The sequence below is a fragment of the Alligator mississippiensis genome, chromosome 2 (assembly GCF_030867095.1).
Source record: "Alligator mississippiensis isolate rAllMis1 chromosome 2, rAllMis1, whole genome shotgun sequence".
Taxonomy (NCBI): Eukaryota; Metazoa; Chordata; order Crocodylia; family Alligatoridae; genus Alligator; species Alligator mississippiensis.
The window spans coordinates 38333949-38355955 of record NC_081825.1 but is presented as its reverse complement, the minus strand read 5'-3'; the positions used below and the strand labels follow the sequence as shown (position 1 = coordinate 38355955).

The 22007-nt window shown below is 42.6% G+C and overlaps 1 long non-coding RNA gene across 1 annotated transcript in view; it reads left to right on the top strand.

Annotated features, from left to right (window-relative positions):
- Positions 1 to 2324: 2324 nt before the first annotated feature.
- The window catches only part of LOC109281327 (uncharacterized), an 87664-nt gene continuing 67981 nt past the window's right edge, over positions 2325 to 22007 (top strand). Inside the window, exon 1 of the long non-coding RNA XR_009459739.1 lies at positions 2325 to 2491. This is a non-coding gene — a long non-coding RNA (uncharacterized LOC109281327). The remainder of the gene's footprint in view (positions 2492 to 22007) is intronic.

The following is a 22007-nucleotide window of genomic DNA, read 5'->3' as shown; positions in this document are numbered from 1 at the left end:
AAATATGGGCTAAATAGATGAGCAGAACAGAAATGAGTGAAAGGAGATAGTATGGCAAATGGGAGTCCTAAATGTGGTGTAAAGATGGAGTCAGTATAAGTTATTGGAGTGTCTTCAGTATACCACAGTGGAGAATATGGCCTGTGATTATGGAAAAGTAATATGGATACATCCCGATCTATAGATGTCCTAAAAACTTACGTTATTATTACAAAAGATGCACAGCAGGTGGCTGAAGAAGGAAAGGAAGATATTATACCTTATATTGCAAACTTTTATTCTGCTCTATATACTAACATTAGACCCGAAAGAGAATTCACAACCCTTTTTGCAGATTTTTAGCTCTTCTCACGGAATCCATTAATTTTCATTACTAGCTATACTTGCTTCTTTCATCTTAGGAATAAAAGACTTCAATGGGATGTAGACTGCAGCTCTATTTTTTAACTGTTAAAAATGAGTTACTGGTGATAAATACAGTCACAAAACAGGGTACCATTTTTATTCCTTATTGATATCAACCATATTCTAACAATGAATTTCAAAGCGCTGCTGATGTAAACTCCACCTGAAGCCTGTTTGATCTCAGATAAGTATCTTCATCCCATTCTTCATTTCAAGAAAATAAAATCTTACTGCACAGCAACATATTCATCTGCTTTGGGTTCTGTTCAAGATAAGCCCTCCTTTCCAGAAAACCTAATTAATATCAATCATATAGAAAACTGAAATTGGAAGGAAATGTACTTTCATTTCTTGATAAACAGATCACCTGTGATTCATACGCAAATGGACAGATCGACTTGCCTTTTTATAAAAGCACCCGAAAAGACACATTCTAGTTTGTGAGTAACTTATCAGAGAATGAGGTCCTAATTGTGCTCTTATTTACATTACTAGACATAATAACTCCACAGCAGCCAACAGAACTCCAGTAGTACGTGTCAGACCAGGGTTTGGTTGTGAGATGGTAGATTCTGTTGCAATCAAAAAATTCTAATAATAATAATTACCTATAGGCTGCGAACACACATTCATTTGTAGCGCCAGAAAAATAGAGTGTTATGAGGGCATACATACATGCACAGCCCCTTGGCTGGAGTGTTACAAAATTGCTGTGAAGGCATTCAACAGTGCCATCTCTAGCTAGGGGACAGTAGGTGGCTTTTCTTTCACGTGTCCTTCAGTGGAGTCTGATGTTTGACAGCTACTGCTGCTTCCAGAAGGGGAGAGGGCAGGCTGTTTTTGGCTGTTTTTTTCAAGGGCCTGCAGGTGGCAGAGGTGAGAAGAGCTGTTCTGCATGCCCAGCAGGGACACTTTGACAGCTGCTGTGGCTCCTGGCAACTGTAGCTTCCCTTTTCATACTGACTCCATTATGGGGAGTTATAACTCTCTGCTGCCACTGCTGTGGTCACACTGGCCTGTGCCATTGTGATAGTGGCAAAAGGGTCCATAAGGACAGTTGCTGCTCCCCTGGACCAGCAATGGATCTGTGACAGCTACCACGGAGTTGGCTGCCAGTGAGCCAGCTGCTTTTTCTCCCTCTCCTTTGGAAGGAGATAGGGAGAGTGGAGTACTCCGGGATACTGGGGAACCAAGAGACCTCAGAAGTACCATATGTAACCGTCCACAAAAGGTAGTAGTAAGAAGAAGTCCCTGTTTCAAACTGGAAAATTCTTGTCTTGTGGTGCAGCCACCATTTTTGTTGTGTTACAGGCACCCTGAATCATAGAGTCATAGAGCCAGAGAGAAGTGGGGCTGGAAGGGACATCCAGAAGCCATCTAGTCCAACCCCCTGCCTGAGGTAGTGTAGCATTTGTAGCATTAGGTTATACTTTTTTTCTTAGTATAGTTGAATCTAGCACGAACGTAATTATTTGATTTCTGTCTTTGAAAAGGTAGCTGCTTGACTATATTCCATGATATAGCTTGACACAAGTGAATGAACTTCGTATGCCCTGGGCATGAGAGAGATATGGGCAAGGGGTGAGTGAATGGGAGCTTGCATGAGAAAAGGAGAGGGGATGTAATGCTTTATGTAAGCAATAAGGCACCATAAGTGTAAACCACCAGCCAGCAACTAACTAACAAACGGCTGAAGAATCCCTTTGAAGCTTGGGGGCACAAAGGAGATAACAGAAGCAGAAAGCTGCCATGTGGGCAACAAGAAAACTTCAAGGCTGAGACCCATCTTTTACAACTGTAGTGACCTCGATGTGAGATAAGGAAAAGACAGATGCAGAACAGCTGCCAGAAACACAGACTAAGCATGGAAACCCCCCCAAAAGTAAAACAGAGACTGAAAACCATATGTAAGAAGAACACAAACGATGCCAAGTTGAGTTAGAAATCTTCCGTCTTCCTTCCGGAGCACAGGCACGCCTGCTTCTCACCTCGCTCCAGCTCATCACCATCATCAGCTACAACATCTCAGCTACTCAGTGAACACAGGGTTGGCCACCCCGTGTTAAACATTGAGCAACTATTGCTGGTAACTATATCTGGTGTCTGTCTGTATGCACAGAGTGGTTGTTTTGTGTGTATGTATGTCTGTGTGTGATGATGTGCGTGGTGTTTTCTGTGTGTTTGTATAGATGCTGTGTCAGAACCTCTATGTCTAATTCAAGTAATCAATAAATGTGGCATTCTGCCTTATCCCCCTTTATAAAGTCTCGCTCGTGATTTGAGCAATTGGCAATTTGTGTAACATTTTTGGTGGAGAATGTGTGTGGGGGTGAATAAGGTTCTATGTTGCGGTTATTGATCGGTCATGTGTTGTCTGTATAGTAAGTCTTGTCTGTATATGTGTTTGTCTGTCCATCTGAAGGTGTGCACACCGCCTGGTGGTAGAAGTGCTGAGTATAGTGGCTTAGTGATCTAGTCCAACCCCCTGCCTGAGGTAGGATCATCCCTATCCAAACCTTCCCATACAAACCATAATCTAAATTCTACATAAGACTACCATCACACCTGACACAACACAGACAGAGGGCCTGGGTAGAGGGCCATGACCCCACTACAGAGGAAGGCAAAAACCCTCACAAGTCCATACCAGTCTGACCAGGAAATTTCTTCCTGACCCCAAATTTGTTGATCAGTGTGACCCTAAGCAGAGGGACAAGACCCACTAGCCAGGAACCTCCGTCTTTGATCCTAGCAGGAGAATCAGCACACTCCAGGTGAAGTCCCAAGTCTGAGCCATAGCTATCACCCAGTGCCTCTGGGGAGGCTTAAAAATAGCCTTACACATATAGCAGAAAAAGGCTCAGGGGTGGGATCAATCAGCAAAGCCTAAAAGCATGGGAAATACCCATGATAGAAAATAGGCATAGCTACACCTAGATCATCCCTGACCAGTGGCTATTCAACATCTTTTGAACACCTCCAGTGATGGAGTGTCCACAGCTTCCCTAGGGAGCCTATTTCACTGACTTACTTACTCTCACACTGAAGAGGTTTTCTGGCTATCCAATCTAAACTTACTTTGCTTCAGCTTCAAGCCATTGGTCCTCATCCTCCTCTCTGCAGCATGAAAGGGAAGGCACTTTCCCTCTTCTAGATGGCAGCCCTTCAAGTATTTGGAGACTGCTATTATGTCCCTGCCTAAGTACCTCTTCTGCAAGCTGAATATGCCTAGATCCTGCCGCCTGTCCTCATATATCTTGCCTTCCAAGCCCTTGATCATCTTTGTTGTCTGGCTGTGGACCCTCTCTATGTTCTCTACGTCCTTTTTTAAAATGTGGAGCCCAGAACTGCACTCAGTGTGTAGTTCGCAGAAGATTAAGGAGTTAAGCTTATAGAACAATAATGCTTGTCTATTCAGACAGCAGTACCCTGCCTGCAGTTCTGCTGTTCCCTCCAAAATCCCCAGGCAAATGTAACAATTTATACATAACACTCTTAAAGGTATCCCACACATCTTCCCCCTTTACATGTAACATCCCCATATAATACTAACATTGGTAGTTCAGTTCAACCCATAGTTAAAACACATTTTAACAAGTCTCTATTAGTCCTTGTGTTGGCTTTTTAGCTCTAAGTGATCTTCTCAGTCTCTCTGCATTCTCAGTCCTTCTTGGGTCAGTTCTTGTTCAGTTTCCTCATCCAGATATCTCTGTGTCATTTTCAGTCTCCTCTGTCGTTTCTTATTGCTTTGTCGTTAGCTCTGTTTCCTTTGGTGAATCTTGTAATGCTGCTTCTTTTCTCCCCTTTATGAGTTGCAAGTGCTATCGATTCCTTCTTAATCCCTGTCCTTCTGGTGTGATTACTTTATAGGATCTGAGAGCTACTTGATGGGAAATTGGTACTTTTTGTTTCCACATTTTTCCATCTGAAATAAGCACCATATCTTTGTTGTGCAGTTGTGGTAAATCCCTGTCATAGTACCATTTTTGGTTTGAGTCTCTCGAATTTTTTAAGTGTTTTCATGTCTTGCTTTTCATTCCGATGAACATCATCCACAAGATTTGGCAGCTGAGTTTTGAGTTTCCTGTTAAACAGCATTTCTTCTGGGGACAGTCCATATTTCATGGATATTACCCTATAATTTAAGAGTGAGAGATAAACATTGTTTTGTGAATCTGTAGCTTTTTTCAACAATTTCTTCACTATTTGTATTCCATTTTCTATCAGACCTTTGCATTGTAGCTATTTAGGACTTGAAGTATTGTGATGGAATCCATATTTGTTTTCAAACTCTTAAAACTCAAGATAGTTAAACTGAGGTTTGTTGTAAGTTCTCACAATTTGTGGAATCCCATATCTAGCAAAAATTGATTTGATGTGAGTTATGACATGGTTTGCTGTTGTGCTTTTGAGCAATGCAATTTCAGGATAGTGAGAGTAATAATCCAGCACTAATACATATTTTTTTCCTGCATGTATGAATAAGTCAATGTCCATTTGATAACACGGAGCTATGAGCTCCTCCATGACCATCATAAGCTCTTTTCTTTGCACTACTCTGTACTTTAGGCACATTGTACAAGTCTTTGCAGTATCTTCTATGTCATTATTTCTGTTGGGCCAATATACAGCACCCGTTGCTCTCCTTTTGTATTTTTCAATGCCCCTCATGTATTCTGTTTAACATGTCTTTCTTTAGCACTGTTGGAACAACAAGTCATGAGCCTTTGAACAAAATTCCATCCAGTACAGACAGCTCGTCCTTGAACTGAGAGTATGGACTAGGTATATGTTTTCCAGGCCAAGCAGTGCAAATAGCTGTTGTCATTTTTTTTAATGTCCTGAGCAGCAGCTTCTGGAATTAGTGCCAGTTTATCTGTGACAGGAATCACTCTTTTAATTCAATTAACATGTACTATGTCTGCAGCTGGAATTCTGTCATTTTCCGTTGTGTCACATACTTTGGACAATGTATCTGCAATAAGTAGATGTTTTCCTGGCATGTACTGTATGCCTAGATCAGGCATATGCAGTTGAAAGAAAAGTCTCTGTAATCTGGGTGACGTGTCTGATAACCCTTTCTTTGCTATAGTTACTAAAGGTTTATGATCCATTTCAGCTATCACAGGCTTCCCATAAATGACCATATGACATTTCTTACAGCCATATACCAGAGCTAAACTTCCTTTCTTGATTTGTGCATATAGACACTCTGACTTACAGAGTTCCCTAGATGCATATACTGGTCTTCAGCTATCCCCATGTTTTTGAAGCAAATCTGCTCCAATGCGTTCTTTAGAAATATCTGTTGACAATTTAGTGGGTCTTTTAGGGTCATAGTATTTTAGTACTGGAGCTTTCACTATTTTTTCTTTCCAGTTTTTAAATTTGGCTTCATTTTCATGGTCCCATAAACACTGAGAATTCTTTTGTAGGAGTGATCTAAGGTGTTTGGTCTTCTTTGCTAAGTTTGATAGATATTTCCTTACAGAATTGGTGATTTCCAGTAATCTTTGCACTCCTTCCTTATTTGTAAGAGGGGTCATGTTTGTCATGTCTTTAAATTGTGCAGGATCGACTTGCACTCCTTTCTCAGAGAGCTTTTCTCCCAGATGATATTTGTTTGATCCTGAATTTGCATTTTTGTTTGGTCCATTTCAAACCTGCTCTGCAAGATCTCTCTAGTACCTTTCTTAGCCTCAAGTCATGTTCTTCCATAGTATTTTCCCAAGCTAATATATCATCAATATAAACCATAGTTCCATCAAGACGTTCAAAAATTTGTTTCACCTTTCTGTGAAATACTTCAGGTGCAGAACACAGTCCAAAAGAAAGCTTACGAAAGCAATACCTTCCGAAAAAAATGCTCCCTTTTGATGTACCTGTAATTTATTTAGGATCCAGACACAATCTCAAGGATCCATCTTTTTTTCTATTATGACCAGTGAATGAACCCAAGCAGTTAGCTGCTTTTCTTTTTGTTATGTCCATGTTAACTAATCTATCTAATTCCTTTTTCAGTATGTCCCTTAGTATAAGAGAAACATTTCTTGGCTCATGCATGGTGGGAGTATTTGGTTCCCTTAATTCTATCTTGTACTCAGTTGACAGTTTCCCTATGCCTTGAAACATATCATAAAACACATCATAAAATATCTACCTAACTTATGTTCTTGCTTTCTAGTCCCACAATGGCATCCATTCTCTTAATAAAACCTAGAGTTGTACATGTTTGCAACCCAATAATTGGCACTAGTTTTCCTGGGACTCTTACAAACTGAATTTTTACTATATTACCCTTGTATCTAATATGCAGTTCACAAAAACCCTTGGTTGTAGTCATGTTCCTGTTATATGGTCTAAGTCTCACTTATTCTCATAGTATGGAGGTTTAGTTTTCATTTTTTTAATAATGTATTCTAGTATTACATTGACTTGTGCCCCTGTATCTAATTAAAAAGTTACCATTAGTCCATTGGTGTCCAGGGTGATTGTTCAATCCTCAGAAGAATAAACTTCTTGCATTGTGCCAGTGAGGAATTCTTCCTTTTCCTTATTTCATAAAGCATGCACCTGCTATTTCTTGTGTGATGCATCCTGCTCCTTTCTTCAAACTCTTGCAAAGTGATTGAATCTTTTGCATTTATTGCAGTGCTTACCAAATGCAGGGCATTGCATGGGTTTGTGGTAACCCCCACAGCATCTACAGCTGACCATTCAAGCAATTCTCTTTGGCCTCCATTTGCCTGCTTCATAGTGAGATCCTCTTTTCTGTATTCTTTCTGTGTTGCCTTAGGTTTCTGCAGTCTTATAATCCTGTCTACTGCATCTTGTTCTCTTTTTTCCTTCAGCTTCTCCAGCCTGGCATTTGTTATCTCAGCCACTTAGCACATTCTAACTGCTTTTACCAAATTAAGCTCAGGAGAGAGCGAGTCTAGCAGAAGGTGACAAAAATGGTGAGGGGCCTGAGGGACATGACTTATGAGGAAAGGTGGAGGAAACTGGGCTTATTTAGTTTAGAGAAGAGGAGACTGAGAGGCGACTTAATCGCAGCCTTCAACTACCTGAAAGGGGTGCAGGGGGATTCAAAGGAGGATGGAGCTAGATTGTTCTCAGTGGTGGCAGATGAAAAAACAAGCAGCAACGGTCTCATGTTGCAGCAAGGGAAGTTTAGGTTAGATATTAGGAAGAATTTTCTCACTAGGAAGCTAGTAAAACAGTGGAACAGGTTACCCAGGGAAGTGGTGGAAGCTCCATCCTTGGAGGTTTTCAAAACCTGGCTAGACAAAGTTTTGGCTGGGATGATCTAGTTGGGGGTGGTTCTGCTTTGAGTAGGGGGTTGGATTAGATGACCTCCTGAGGTCCTTTCCAAGCCTAACTTTCTATGATTCTATGATCCTCTAGAAGTCTTTTCCTGAGGCTTGCATCCCTTATGCCCAATACTATTTGGTCTCTGATGATGGACTCTTTTAGGTCTCCAAAGTTGCATGTCTGGCTCAGCAGTCTGAGGTCTTTGACATACTCTTCTATTGTCTCACATTTTTCTGCTGTCTCATGTGGAAATTATATCATTCAAAGGTTTCATTTTGTTTGGGTATACAATATCCTTAAAACTTGTTATTACTATGCCATACCTTTTTTGTTCTTCTAACAGTTGTAGGGTATTATAAAGAGACAGAGCTTCTGGGCTTGCTATATTTTAAAAAAAATAGCTGCCTTGAGTGAATCTTCCTTCTTTGTAGCTCTACTGGTTGTCATATATATGGTGAAGCTCTGCTTAAATTTCTTCCAGTTTTCTGCTGCTTTGCTGGACAGCTTTAACACCTCTGGCATTCTGAAATGCTCCATCTTTTTCCTTCTTATCCCACTCCTGCTACCATGTGTAGTTCTCAGAAGATTAAGGAGTGAAACTTATAGGATGAGAAAGCTTGAGAGACTTATACATAACATTTTTAAAGGTGTACACACACAGAGTACTTCAGATGTGGTCTAAGCAGTGACAAGTAGGAGGCACTATCACATCTTGTGTCTTGCACCTAATGCTTCTAGTGATGCATCCGAAAACTGCATTTACATTTTGTACAGCTGCATCACACTGCAGGCTCATAGGGCATTTATACACAAGCTCCAGGAGTGGGGGGGGGGGGGGGAGGGGAGGGGAGATGGTGGTGGAGAGGGCATGCTTTAATTAGAGTGGCTCTGAGAGTAGCTCTAATCAAAGCACCTGGAGCATCTCATGTATGTGCCCTGCACTTAAAAATAATGGTGGGGGCACTTTATCTAAGGCTGATCAAATGAGCTTTAGTTAAAGCACCCCACCACCATTTTTAAGTGCGGGGTCCCTTGTTACATGAGATGCTGGAGTCTGCTGGATCACGGTAATTACCATGCTCCAACAGAATCAATTAATGGAGTCTGCTCCAACACACTGTAATTACAGTGCATCAGATCAGCCTCACTGCTTGTGTATAGGCACCTATATTGAGTCTATGATCTACCAAGACTCCCAACTCCTTTTCCATAGTGCTGCCATCCAGACAGGTGTCTTCCATTTTGAATTTGTGTTTTTGATTATTCCTTCTGAGGTGTAGCACCTTGCATTTGTCCACATTAAACTTCATCCTGTTGGTTCTAGCCCATCTTTCCAATCTGTCATGATCTTTCTGAATTGCATTCACACCCTCCAACATGTTCATAATCCTTCCCAGTTTTGTCTCATCTGCAAACTTGCTCAAGAAGCTTTCTTTGTCAGCATCTAAATCATTAATACACATACAAAAAAGAAGAACCCAATATGGAGAGGAAAGTACCCATTTAAGCCTGAAGATATGTAATGAAATAAGAACCCAGGTAGTCAATCTGAATAGAACAACAGCCCTACATGAAGAGTCTCACAAATACATCACGCTTTACGGTAAGGGTGACCAGAATAATCTGGAATAGATTTCCCAAAGAGGTGGTGCAGTCCCTAACCTTGGAATTTATCAAGAGGAGACTGGACAGACACCTTGCTAGGATCATTTGATCTCAGCAGTATTCCTGCCCAGAGCAGGGGGGTTGGACTCGATGATCTTTTGAGGTCCCTTCCAGCCCTTAATTTCTATGAATCTATGATTTCTATGTTGAACAGCACTGGTCAAGGAGAGACCCCTGTGTGACTCTACTCAAAACTTTGTGCAATTCTGACATGGACCCGTTAGTAATTACCCTTTGCTTGTGGCTATTAGGCCAGTTATCTATCCACCTTATAGTAGTTTTAACCAGCTCACATTTCTCCAATTTGTTCATGAGAAGGTCACGTGGGACCATGTCAAAAACTTTTCTGAAGCCCAGATACATTATACATCTGCAGCATTTCCTTCATCCACCCAAGTAGTCACTTTGTTAAAGGAGATGAAACTTTTTGCCATCAATTTTTCATAAATCCATGCTGGCTGCTTGTGATCAGCTTTTCTTCCTTCAGATGCTTGCATATGGCCTTCATTAGGATATGCTTCAGTAACTTCCCTGGTATGGAGGTCAGGCTAACCAATTGGTAGTTCCCTGGTTTCTCTTTCTTGCCTTTTTTAAAGAGGAGCATTGCCTTTTCCAGTCCTCTGCTATCCTGCTCATCTCCCATGACTACATGATGATCATTGCCAAGGCTTTCAGGGCCCTGGAACAAAGCTCATCCGGCCTGGCTGACTTGAAATAATTCAGCCAAAAGCTCTCTGACTGTCTCTTTTGCTATTTCTTCCCTCAACTTGCCTCCTTCCTTATTCAGATAATCCCTATTAAGTGTCAGGGAGCTTAGTTTTTTGTGAAGACTGAGGCAAAGTAGCTGTTGAGTAGCTCTTCCTTTTTTGTATGTTTAGTTAGAAGTTCACCTGGGCTTGTTAACAAAGGACCCACAGTTTCCTCAGTTCTTCTTTTCTGGCCAACAGAATGTATCTACATTAGCTTTTTGTAGTGCTATAGGGGCATATCTAGTGCTACGAATGTAAATTGCGGGCTATTCAGAGAATTTGAAGGATCTGGTATCTGCATTCAAATGTTTTTAAATACTATTTTTTAGATGAACATTATTTGCTAGACAGAAAAAGCAAAAACTGGGACCTTTCACTGCTACTCTTAGGCCATGTCCCAGCAGAACTTCTTGCGAGTCCAGTGCACTCTTTCTTTCCTAATCTTTCTGGACTTTTGCAACTAACCTGCCTAGTTTCCAGTTGAAGGTTCCTAGCCTATGCATTGCACATAGAGTACAAGTTGGAGATCAGTGAGATCTTCCAGTGAGTGGGTCAGGACTTGCTTTAGGCAAGAGTCAGGTGATTAGCTCGTAACAACATTCTGTTCTTTTGAGCACTCTAGGTCAGTTTTCAAAACAGAAAGTTCACAAATCTTTACATAGATACCTACCTAGGACATATACTTGACACTTACTGCATCTTTGAGTTAACCACCAACAGTGATCATTTAAAGAAGAATTCATAGTATGCACAGTTTTGGCTGAACATGAAAAGCTGATGGCTCAAGATTAGTAAGACCCTTATCCAGCAAAGAATTTAAGGATGTGGTTAACTCTTAAGTACACAAATATGGGGCTGAAATGAACCTAAAACTTTTTAAAACTAGAAAATGTCCAGTTCTTCCTTCCCCTGACTTCCCAGCTCATCTTGTCTATTCCAGTTTATTTTACAAGACCTTCTCCTCCCCTTCAACTATATTCACTTGAGCCCTTCACCTGACTTCAGTGGGCCTCCATACTAGTGCGAGTGTCTGACCTCACTGAGGCTGCTGAAAGACTGCGGTCTTATCATACACATTCTCTAAAATAAAAGAGTCTGCTCAACTGGTATTGTGCATAGCCACCAAGCAAGTGATTGGCACTTAATATAATTCATAGTAGGGCTAGGCAAATGCATGTAAACAACTTTTCCAATATAATGCCTGTGAAGACTGAGCATTTTAACACAACAGTATGTAGTAAGTATGGAATAAATATATTGCATAGCCCCACCTTTTTTTTTTTACTGGTTTTATACATTTAAGAAGGAAAATGCATAGTGGATAAATGAGCTTACAGATTTAGGGCCAATTTCAGACCCGGTAAGAGAGACTCTAATTAATCTGCCCTCTCTTTCCACTTATCTCTCAGAGTTTGTCAACACTAAAGTCAAATGTTGTGACTGCAGTGTGTGCAGATACACCTGAGCAAGCTGGAACTAGTTAGATTGGGTAAGGGTAGCAATCTAATTACTGAAGCATGGAGTTCAGCACAGGTCAACCACCAAAGTATTTACCCACCTTCTCTAAGCGGGTTTTCTGTCCATGAAGCTGTATTTTTCTGATTTAGCTGGTTCCAAGGTTCCACCCGGCTTCCAGCACACCTAAACTAGAGTGTAGTTATACACGTACTGAATTTAGTTTGGGCCTATCATTTTAAAGCATTAATCTAGAGGTAGTCTGGGAAATATGGAGCCAGATGAGTTTAGATTGCTGTTTTGCAGGTAACAGAGGGTTCAAAGTCTAATATGTATTTGACAAAATAATACACAGTGGGTACATCTACATGTGTGTGATGGGATTGTCTCCATGGGTGGCCATGATGCCCCTTGGTGGCCACACAATCCTTGTCTCAGCTCCAACTCTAGAGGACCCTCACTTCCTTTACTCTCCCACCATGCCTTTGATGTTATTATTTTGAAAGGAGGGAGGCTTCCTGAGGGCCTTAAGAGTAAACCTGCCATTGTTTAGGTGTTGGGCTTTGGCCTTCTTAGCCTCCACTTTTTTTGCTCTTGCTTGTCCCTCTAGCTCTGGTCCATCGACTGAACTGAGCTTTGGGGTTCCCAGCTTCTGGTCTGGCCCTTAAAGACCTTTATCTCTCTCCCCTCTTGGACTGCTGAGCCTTCCTGGGCTCTCTCTTTGGAACTTGCCGCTCATGGACTCTATGGGATGGCTCATCTGGGTGTACTCAGTGCACCTGCCTCACAGGCAGTATGGGAATGAAACACCCAAGTTGCAAGCACCATTCCTGGTTCAAAAGAACGTGTATGGAGTTCACTGCTCCCCTTGGTGTCAAGCTCCAGATAAAAACAAAACAAAAAAGTGCGTGGAGCACTTTGCTTGCTTCTTATACATGCTCCCAGTTTCCCTTCACTCAGAGCTGCCTGCTAGGTTCTCCCCACAGCCTGGGCTCCAGTCCTCAGCTTCTTGCAGAGGGCTCCATTCTCGATGGCTACACAGCCAGACTACCTAACCAGCCTCTGGGGCTGTCTTATATCCCTTAGGCCCTGCCCCTCTTCTGGTCAGCTGACTTCTCCCAAGGTTGCCTGCAGGTGCCTCCAAATTAATCTTATTAGCTGGTTGCTGTGGCAGCCCAGTTGGAGCTGTGCCCTGCCGGTCTTGCAGGGCCCTCTCTGGGCAGCTGCCCTCTTCAAGTGACAGGGCACTTTAGGCTCTCTGTCACAACATGCAATTATGGTGAAGAAATACATTCTGGAGCACTTTGAGTGAACTTCTCCCAGGGGTAGCACCTATACATGTGCCCAGGACAGCAGCAATTTGAGCCAGGGCATGCCTGGATTAGCAAGGGTCTCTAGGTGGTGTCATCAGGCTGTGGAGGGGCTGGCTGGGGAAAGAGGGTGCAGAACCTGCAGAGCTGTGTGTCTAGATGGTTGCCAGGAGTATGGATGCTGCCTGCTCATTGTCTATACCATCTACTTAACTGTATATCAGTGAAGTTAAGTGCTCCACTATAAGATAGTACTGTCCCTATGCTGGAGTTAATTAGCTCACTGCATTTTAATACCAGCATACATGTAGACTGTGATGCTTTACTGAGGAGCTAATTAGTTTACTCTGCAGTAAAGCACATGTGAAGATTCACCCAGTGAGTACAAATGATTAAAATTTAGCTTCTAATTTGATCCACATTCTGATACTTCTAAATTTTCTACTCAACATTATGAGAATTGTGGAGGAAGGGAAAATTGATCCAGAACTGTTATAATCTAATGTGGATAATAGTACTAGGCAAACCTGCTTAAAGAAAATCAATTCTCACATATTAGAAGATGAAGATCAAATGAACCTTTTTTAGAATTCAGGAATTGTTCGCCATTCGCTTTTTAACTTTGGTTTCCAAGTATCACCAGAACAAAAAAGCGTTGAAGAAATGAGTGAGAATTTGTTCATATTTCTTGCAGGACTTCCAAAAATGAATATGAACAAAATCTCCAAGAAGTTCATTTAATCAATTACTTATCCACTTTGTTTTTTTTTTAAAATGTGGTGGTTTCTCGTAGCATTAGGGTTTTCTGGGCACTTTCATTGAAGATGTTTTTTCCTTCATGGAACTCCCACTGTACCTTTCTTTCTTATTACAACACTTTTTGTTTGAGGGAGACAGAGTAAACAGTACCAGATCTGTTGCCTGGCCTTTATTTAATTTAGTTGCAAGCAATCATACCTAATGATAATTAGTGGGTAAAATTAACATTCTGCACATACCAAATGAATAACTAAGGTTCAAGAAAATAGCCTGGGATACTACTTAATATTTTCTTCCTGGTTGTCCACTAGTTTTACTTGTTGAAGAAACCAATAGCTTCCATTGGCACTATATCCTACCAGGGGGAGGGTCAGAAATCAGGACAAAGAAAAATATGTACTTAATGGTCATTCTCTCTGGCCTTTCTGAAATCACCCCAGAAAATGCCAAATGTGGCAGGGGAGAAACAGAAATAAAAAATTGAGGGAAATTAGTTTTAAATTGCTCATTTAGAATTGCTAGTTTCAATCAATGACAATTTTAAGACATTAAATACATTTCAGAGTAACTTGTCAAAAAAACCAACCCTGCAGTTGCTGACATTCTTGGAGTTTTTTTTAATAAGATCAGGGTCAGTGATGGGAAATAAGCAGGAAGATGAATAGGATGTCAGAATTAAATTGAGTTCCAGAAGACTTATCGTAAGTTCCCCAGAAAAAGAAGCTCATGAAACTTTGTCTCAAACTGGATCGGTAGTGCGTATTTCAGCTGAGAAAGCACAAGGACTGCTGATGATCCTCTCTAGAGGTATTCATATACTGTGTGAAAAACACCTTATTTCTTTGATTTCTGGAAGAGAGAAGGTTCTACTTACGTTACAACCTAATGGGTGCCTATACACATGCTCTGACATGCTCTGATTAGAACGTTTTGGAGCAGACTTGATTAATCTAATTAAAATGCTCCACCGTGCTGCAGTGTTTTGTGTAGTCAGCATCCTGTGTTTCAAAATGGCGGTGGGGGCGCTTTAAAATGACCTTTAGTTAAAGTACCCCCATGGCCATTTTGAAATGCAGGACACTGAATACATGAGATGCTGTGGCATTTTAATTAGAGCAGTTCCCAAGAGCCACTCTAATTAAACACGCCCCGCCTGGAGATAAAGTACCCAATGATCTCTGCTGTGCCACGTTCTGTCATTTTTACACAGGAAACCCACATTAATTGTCTCAACCATCTGACTATCCATTACAATCATACAATATATGTCTTATTAAAGTTTCAGAATTGTTTAATAAAACACTATTTTTCACAACTCAGATGTCCTCATCTTTGTTTTCTGTTTTGTTAAACAGTGTTATGCTTTTCTTCTTGTAGAATGTGAACTACAATATAAATGCACTATAGGATAATGTTATCATTAATCATCATTGTTGTCAATGAACAACCAGCCAGTAAGAGTGAAAAATTGAATAACTAGGACTATGGAGAGATTAAGACTTCTAAATGCCCATTCTGATTAATTATGTTATAATGATTTGGGAGATGCATCTATGTACCATTTATGCCTAAGATTATGAACTCTCTGTATGCTTAAGCCTTTATAATTAAGATAGTTTTGCCTCATAATGCTGGTCCTAAGGAGACAGGGAATGGAGGTGAAGTGTTTTTCTGTGAACAGGGTGGTCATTAAGAACCATCAGCACTTGGATATATCTTGTCCAAAGAAAACAATGGGATAGTTTCAGTATGTTTGCAGAGTTCTGGGGTTTGAGGATTGAAAATTTCCCAGAGTAGACGAACATCTGCAGTAAATACAATTTAGCTAGCTTTAAATGAGGTGACTCTAAGCAACACTAGTTGTCTAGTCCTGGCTATACAACATTAACTTTACTTTGCTTCTGTGCAGGTTAAATTAACTCACATAGAGGTCCCATGCTGCTGTGGCTAGATTGTGTCTGGTCCCTGAACCAGCCCCTTTAAAGGTAGCTTGGTTATCTTTATGTTACACAGCTATTTGCAATGTAGCACTTCCCTTGATGTAAAGCTGTGACAGCACAGGGTTGAACTTACAATGGCTGAGCTGTTTGGCATGAACTCACAAAGGAAGAAGTTTCTAGATCTAGGAGAACCTTTTGAGAGCCAGAGCAGAAGAGCACTGACTGCAAGAATAGGAGAGAGAATAATGCTCTGTGCTATGGAGGAGGTACTGATGGCTAGAAAATGGTATTTAAAGGTTTGCTTTTTGGGAATTAGCTTATAGGGTGTGTGTGTGTGTGTGTGTACGTGTGTGTGTGTGTGTGTATACACACACCCCTATAAGCCAATTCCCAAAAAGTAAACTTCTAATGCATATATCTCTCTCTATATATACATTAGAATGGTTCAGGATGGGCAGCAGGGGTAAAATGATTTCTAAAAACCTGGGTCTTAGTTTTCTTGGCCTTCAGAAGCAGGAAGGGTGTCTAACAAACAAGGACACAAACAGAATATGAACAGTATGATGACCACAGAGAGACCAATCCACAACAGTCATGGGTGGAGAGTCATCAGGAGGGAAGGAGAATACAAAAGCAGAGACTTGAGAGTAACAAAGGATCCTCCTCCCTGAGAGCGTCCCTGGGAGGGGTCCCCATTCCCGTCCCTGGGGGGGGGGTCCCCAAGGCCACGATGGACAGAGGGCACACCACCAGCCTGTCTCATCCACCTCACAGGGGGGAAAGGGCTGTGGGCCTCAGCAGCTCACCTCCAGACTGCTGACATGCTGACATCTGACACCTAACAGAGAGCCTCAAGAGTGAAGCCTGCACCCTGACCAGATTTATCTTGACTCTGATGACAGCCCTAGGATGGTAGATATATACAATTGCATGATTGCTTGTATTGTTTCTTTTCTGTTATCATTGTGTATCAATAAATGTGTCTATTATCGAATGGAAAGGTCGTGGTTGGTCTGAGGGCTGGGTCACCCTCCTCCCCCGTCAGAACAAGGCATCCATGTCCAAAATCCAATGCCAACAGGACCATGTGTTGGAGAATGGAGTCCAACAGCGGGTCTTGGAATTATTGCCAAAATATTCTTAAGAGTGTTGAGGAAATTTAGGTTGGCATACAGGTGTCAACTGCAAAGTCTGTTTATTTTCATCAACTATCGTGTGCTCCTGAAAGGGTCCCTAAACATGGAGGGAGGTTAAAGGGTATTCTTAAGCTAGTGGAGTGTCTTAGGAGTGTCTCAGATGGCCGGAGCCGACTTGAGGAGGATCGCTGATTACTCGGCCGTGAGGCGGGCTGATGGATGGAGAGGCGGGACACAGCGTATTGGTTGCAAAATAACTTTTACTTTAACTTTACTTACGCCGCTGGTGGCCGCGATGCAGGTGGTAAAGTTGCTTATGTAGTTACAGGTAACGAGTTGCTTGCGTAGTTACAGGTAACTGGCAACAAAACGAGCTGGCGAGTTTGTAGACAGAAACGAGCATGCAGGATGAAGGATACATTGGGAACAGATGGTGACGGGGAGATGTTGGAGGATGGCCAGTCCGCCAGCTTTTCTCTGCCACGTGGCAAAGTTCTCCGTCCTCTACCACGTACTCAGAGCTCTCCAACTTGGGCGGAAGCTGCACGGATTTTTATACATTTAGAGTAGCCAATAACAGACTGCCAGGTGGGAATAGCTAATGAGGCAGAATGTACCAAATTTGCGGTTATTCAGGGCAGTTCTATTGTGACAGGGGCACTCAACTCATTTGGTTATGACAAGGAGCTCAGCACTGGTATTCAGGGCAGTAGGCCACATTTCCAAAAGGGTGGTAAGAAGAAGACTAATAAGTCAGCTGTAAAGGCAGAGCCAGAAGGATGACTGCCTGGAGACCACTTAGTGATAGACAGGAGCTTAAGAGCTTACAGGCTCAGTATGTACATTGAAACACATCACATCTGACAGGAAGAGCTACACCAGTACAGCAAAAAGCATTTGAGTTTGATGAAAGAGTGTCTAATATGAAGGTATAGATTTTATTATATATCTCTCACCATACTGTAATTGGGCAGAAAATAGGGTAGGCTCTTTAGAGACTGAATTGGAGAGGCATGAGCTTTTGTAGGCAACAAACCTACATCACTGGATGCTATGAATTCACATACTGTAATTACTGGCCAAAACCTGATTGCATTGTTACTACACATGACTAATGGACTGATTGCATAGCTGTATTCTTCCACAGCAAACTAGAACTGTATTCTCTCATCAGTGTTTGGATTCTGTTTTAGCTTCTTCTGTTAACCACACATCAGAACGTAGTAGTTACTCTACCCTACAATCCAGACTCCAAGTGTCATTTCACACCCTTTTTGTTCTCAAATAAGGTGCTCTCTCCTTAATACCCTCTGAGGTCCTGAGACGTACTACTGCAGTGGACAGGATCATTAGTTTTGATCACTTAGATGTGGAAAGTGATATGTAAGAGCTCATTTTTATTATTCTAAGCGCTTTCATAGACATAGAAGAAATTCAAAGCAGGGGACAGAAGTTGAGATGTAAGTAGAAGTATCATTTTACTGATCTGGGAGTGATTATTGTAATATGCTGTTTAAGCTTCTGAGCATGCTCACTGAGAGCCACTGGAACAGAGGAGTAACTTACTGGTAATCAGAGCAGTGTCAGTTTGAATGAATTGACTGTACCAGTATTAAAAGCTCTTGCCTTTTACTGGTGTAACAGCATAGGGACAGTGCTCATGAGGAGGGTATGTGAGTGTGTAAGCAGAGAGAAGAGGAAACAAGAGAAACAAGAGGGGGATAAAGGGGTTGAATGTGTGGGTATCCATATCCAGCTCATGTAGCAAAGTGTTGGCTTAGTTGTTGCCGGCAATATAGCCATATGTCTGGGTTATTCTGGGATGAACCCAGAACCTCTTGGTGCAAAAGCATAAACAAAGGATTTGTGGTCTCTGGGCTTGCAGTTTCATGTTCCTTTCCCTAGACCACAGGGTGCTGTGGGTCTTGGTGGTTGATTTTGTTTCCTTCAATCTGTGTGAGTGGTAGAACTGTCTCTCTCGTCTTTGTGAGACCATCTGCTCCAGGGGCCAACATGTGCTAATTCTCAGTAATTGGCAACAATTCAGTTTGTAAGGTTTTTCTACTTCCCTTATTGTCTGCACTTAAACTACGTAGGTTTTTCTTAACTCAAGTAACTGCCACTGCTTTCATGAGTCATTAATCATGCTATTTGGATATGGACATAGGGAGGAGGTTAGAAAAAAAAAGTATTCATCAGGGAGATGCACATTACACACTTCAAACCATACAGGCTGAGGTGTAACAGCTATATTATGCTTCAGGATGGTCAATCTCTTCGTCTGCCTTTCCAGTCAGTTCTGTCAGTGAGGCCCACTTGCCCTATCCTTCCCTGCTCTTTTGGGGGCAATTCACATATATTGAGGCAGCCTTTTTGTGAAGCCTTTCTGTGATCACTGTCCACATTTCTGTGCAAATGGCATTTTAAGTCTGGTTCACATTGTATCATAGCAGATAACTGCAGAATACCATGAAAGAACACCAAACTCCCAATGCAAATTCTGTAATTATTTATTAAGTGGGAAGAGAAGTCAAAGGGGCTACAGGAAATTGCAAGCAACGTGGTCCATAGATACAACATTACTTCTTTTCATCAGGGTCTCTTATGGAAGACAAAGAATTATTTAGGTTGTAAGAATCAGTATTAAACATGGGGGGAGGAACAAGGGTTACAAGAGAGAAGAGTTTAGAGGAGACACCAAGAAACAAATCAGTGTGCACATGCCTAGCATGCAAGCTGAAGTTGCAACATCTCAGTAAACAGTTCTCTTAAAGAACCAGTTTAGTTTTATAAACAGAGATTCCTTTTTCCCCCTGATATTACACAACACACAGTACATGAACCATAGTCAGCAGTGGCGGATGGTATAATGGGCTGGTCAGAAAGTTCATGTCCCAACAGTGGACTACTTACTAGTAACCTCAGACTCAAGAAGTCAGAAAGTGCTTGCACAAGAGACACAGCTACAAAAACTGTTAAGAGGAAAGATGTGGTAATCTATGTGGAACTTGGAGGGAAGAGCATAGGTTGCAGAAGGGAGTTTGGTGGCAATACAAAGAAACCAGTTTGTATGCACATGGCTGAAATGTTAGCTGTGGTTGCAACACTTCTGTAAATATTTCTCTTAGGCCTCCTCTACATGTTACAGGTATCACTCAATTAACCGGTTAATTGCGTAATTACATTGATACCAGCGGCACATGCAAAGTACTTATCACAGTGTAAAAAGCTCCAATAAGCAATAAAGTTAGAACTGGAAAATGTTTACTAACTTTATAGTTGGTTGGTATCCAGCTTTAATTTGCACGTGGAGTAGGGTCTCCCCTGCACCTGGCTAGGCTCCCAGCCACAGGGGTGTACTGTGTCCAGCCAGGGCTGGGAGTCCCACAACAAAGGGAATGCTTGGCTACTGGCTTTGAGTCCTGGCAGCACCCAACAGCTGTGCAGTGCAGCTGTTGTGCAGTGCAGTCCCACAGCTGCAGACACTGGGTACCAGTACCACATCTTCCAGGGCTAGGACCCAGATGGGGTATGGCTGCAATCTCCCAGCTGCAGGGGTGCATGGAGTCCCCAGGGATCATAGCTGCTGTGGTCTTCCAGCCTTAGGGGTTCCCTGTCCACCGGGGCTAGAAAATTGCAGCTGCCTTGACATCCTAGCCTTGGAGGTGCGTGAAACCCCCAGGGCTGGGAGTTTGCAGCAGCCATGATCTTCCAGCCTCAGGGGTTCTTGGAGCACCAGAGGCTCAGAAGACCATGGCTGTCATGATCTCTCAGCCCCAGATGCTCCTTGCACCCCTAAGACTGGGAGACCACTGCAGCCATGATCTCCCAGTCCAAGGGTTTCATGCACCCTGAGGCTGAGAGACTCTGGCAGCTGTGATTACCTAGTCCTGGGGTTTCACAGGGTGCTCCCATATCTGGGAGCCCTTCACAGCTGAGGGAGCTCCCAGCCACAGGAGCGTGCTTCTTGCCAGTGCAGTGGAGGCCCAGAATGGCGCTCCCCCTGCACCAGCAATAAGACACGATGGGACCTAATGCATAATCTCAGAATATGGCATGGCAGGAGGCGTGATTGTATAGATTGCACATTAAATCTCATTGCGATTTTACCTGCACATGTAGATGAGGCCTTAATGTACAGCCAATGGCGTCTTAGGCATCTGGAACATGATTCAATAGCTGTTGCAGCTGGGGTTCCCTCCTCTCAGTCAAGAAATTTACCTTTTCCACATGCCCGAACTTCCTTACACAGCCCACCTAAATCCAAGGTTTCGACAGCTGTGGACTCATTCCCCCTGTCTCTCTGAACAGTTTCATAGATTTCATAGACATTAGGGCTGGAAGGGACCTCGGAAGATCATCAAGTCCAGCCCCCCAACCGAAGACAGGAAGTCAGCTGGGGGCAAAGGATCCCAGCAAGATAAGCATCCAATTTACTCTTGAACGTGTTCAATGTAGGTGCTTGAACCACCTCTGATGGCAGGCTATTCCAGACTATGGGCGCTTGGACAGTAAAGAAATTCTTCCTCATGTCCAGCCTGAAACGGTCTTGCAGTAGTTTATAACTGTTCAACCTTGTCATCCCTTGGGGTGCTCTGGTGAACAAGCATTCCCCCAGATACTGTTGGTCACCCTGATAAACTTATAGGTGGCCATCATATCACCCCTGAGCCTGCGCTTTTCCAGGCTAAAAAGCCCCATGGCTCTCAGCCTGTCGTTGTAAGGTCTGTTTTCCTGACCTGTGATCATGAGCGTGGCTCTTCTCTGGACTCTCTCAAGCTTCTCCACATCCTTTTTGAATTGTGGGGCCCAAAACTGTATGCAGTACTTCAGCTGCGGCCTCACCAAGGCCAAGTACAAGGGGAGAATGATGTCCTGGGATTTGCTTGAGAAGCATCTATGGATGCAAGCCAGCGTTTTGGTCGCTTTACTAGCTGCAGCATCGCATTGCAGGCTCAAGTTCATCTTGTGGTCAATGATGACCCCCAAGTCTCTTTCTTCCATAGTGCTAGCCAGCGTAGCACTGCCGAGCCTATAAGGATGCTGCAGGTTTTTCCTCCCCTAACCTACTGATGTGAAACCGAGGCCAGGCAGCAGCTTCTTCTTGAAAGCTGCTGTTGGAGGGGCTTCTAGCCCTTCCATTTTTCTCCTTCCAAGCTGGGTCAGGCTTCTGTGATGTGCAACAGTGGCAGCCTTGGTTCCCACTTCCTCCAAGGTTGCTTAGAATCATAGAGAAGTAGGGAGCTCTGTGTGGGAGGGGGGAAACTTCAGCCAGGA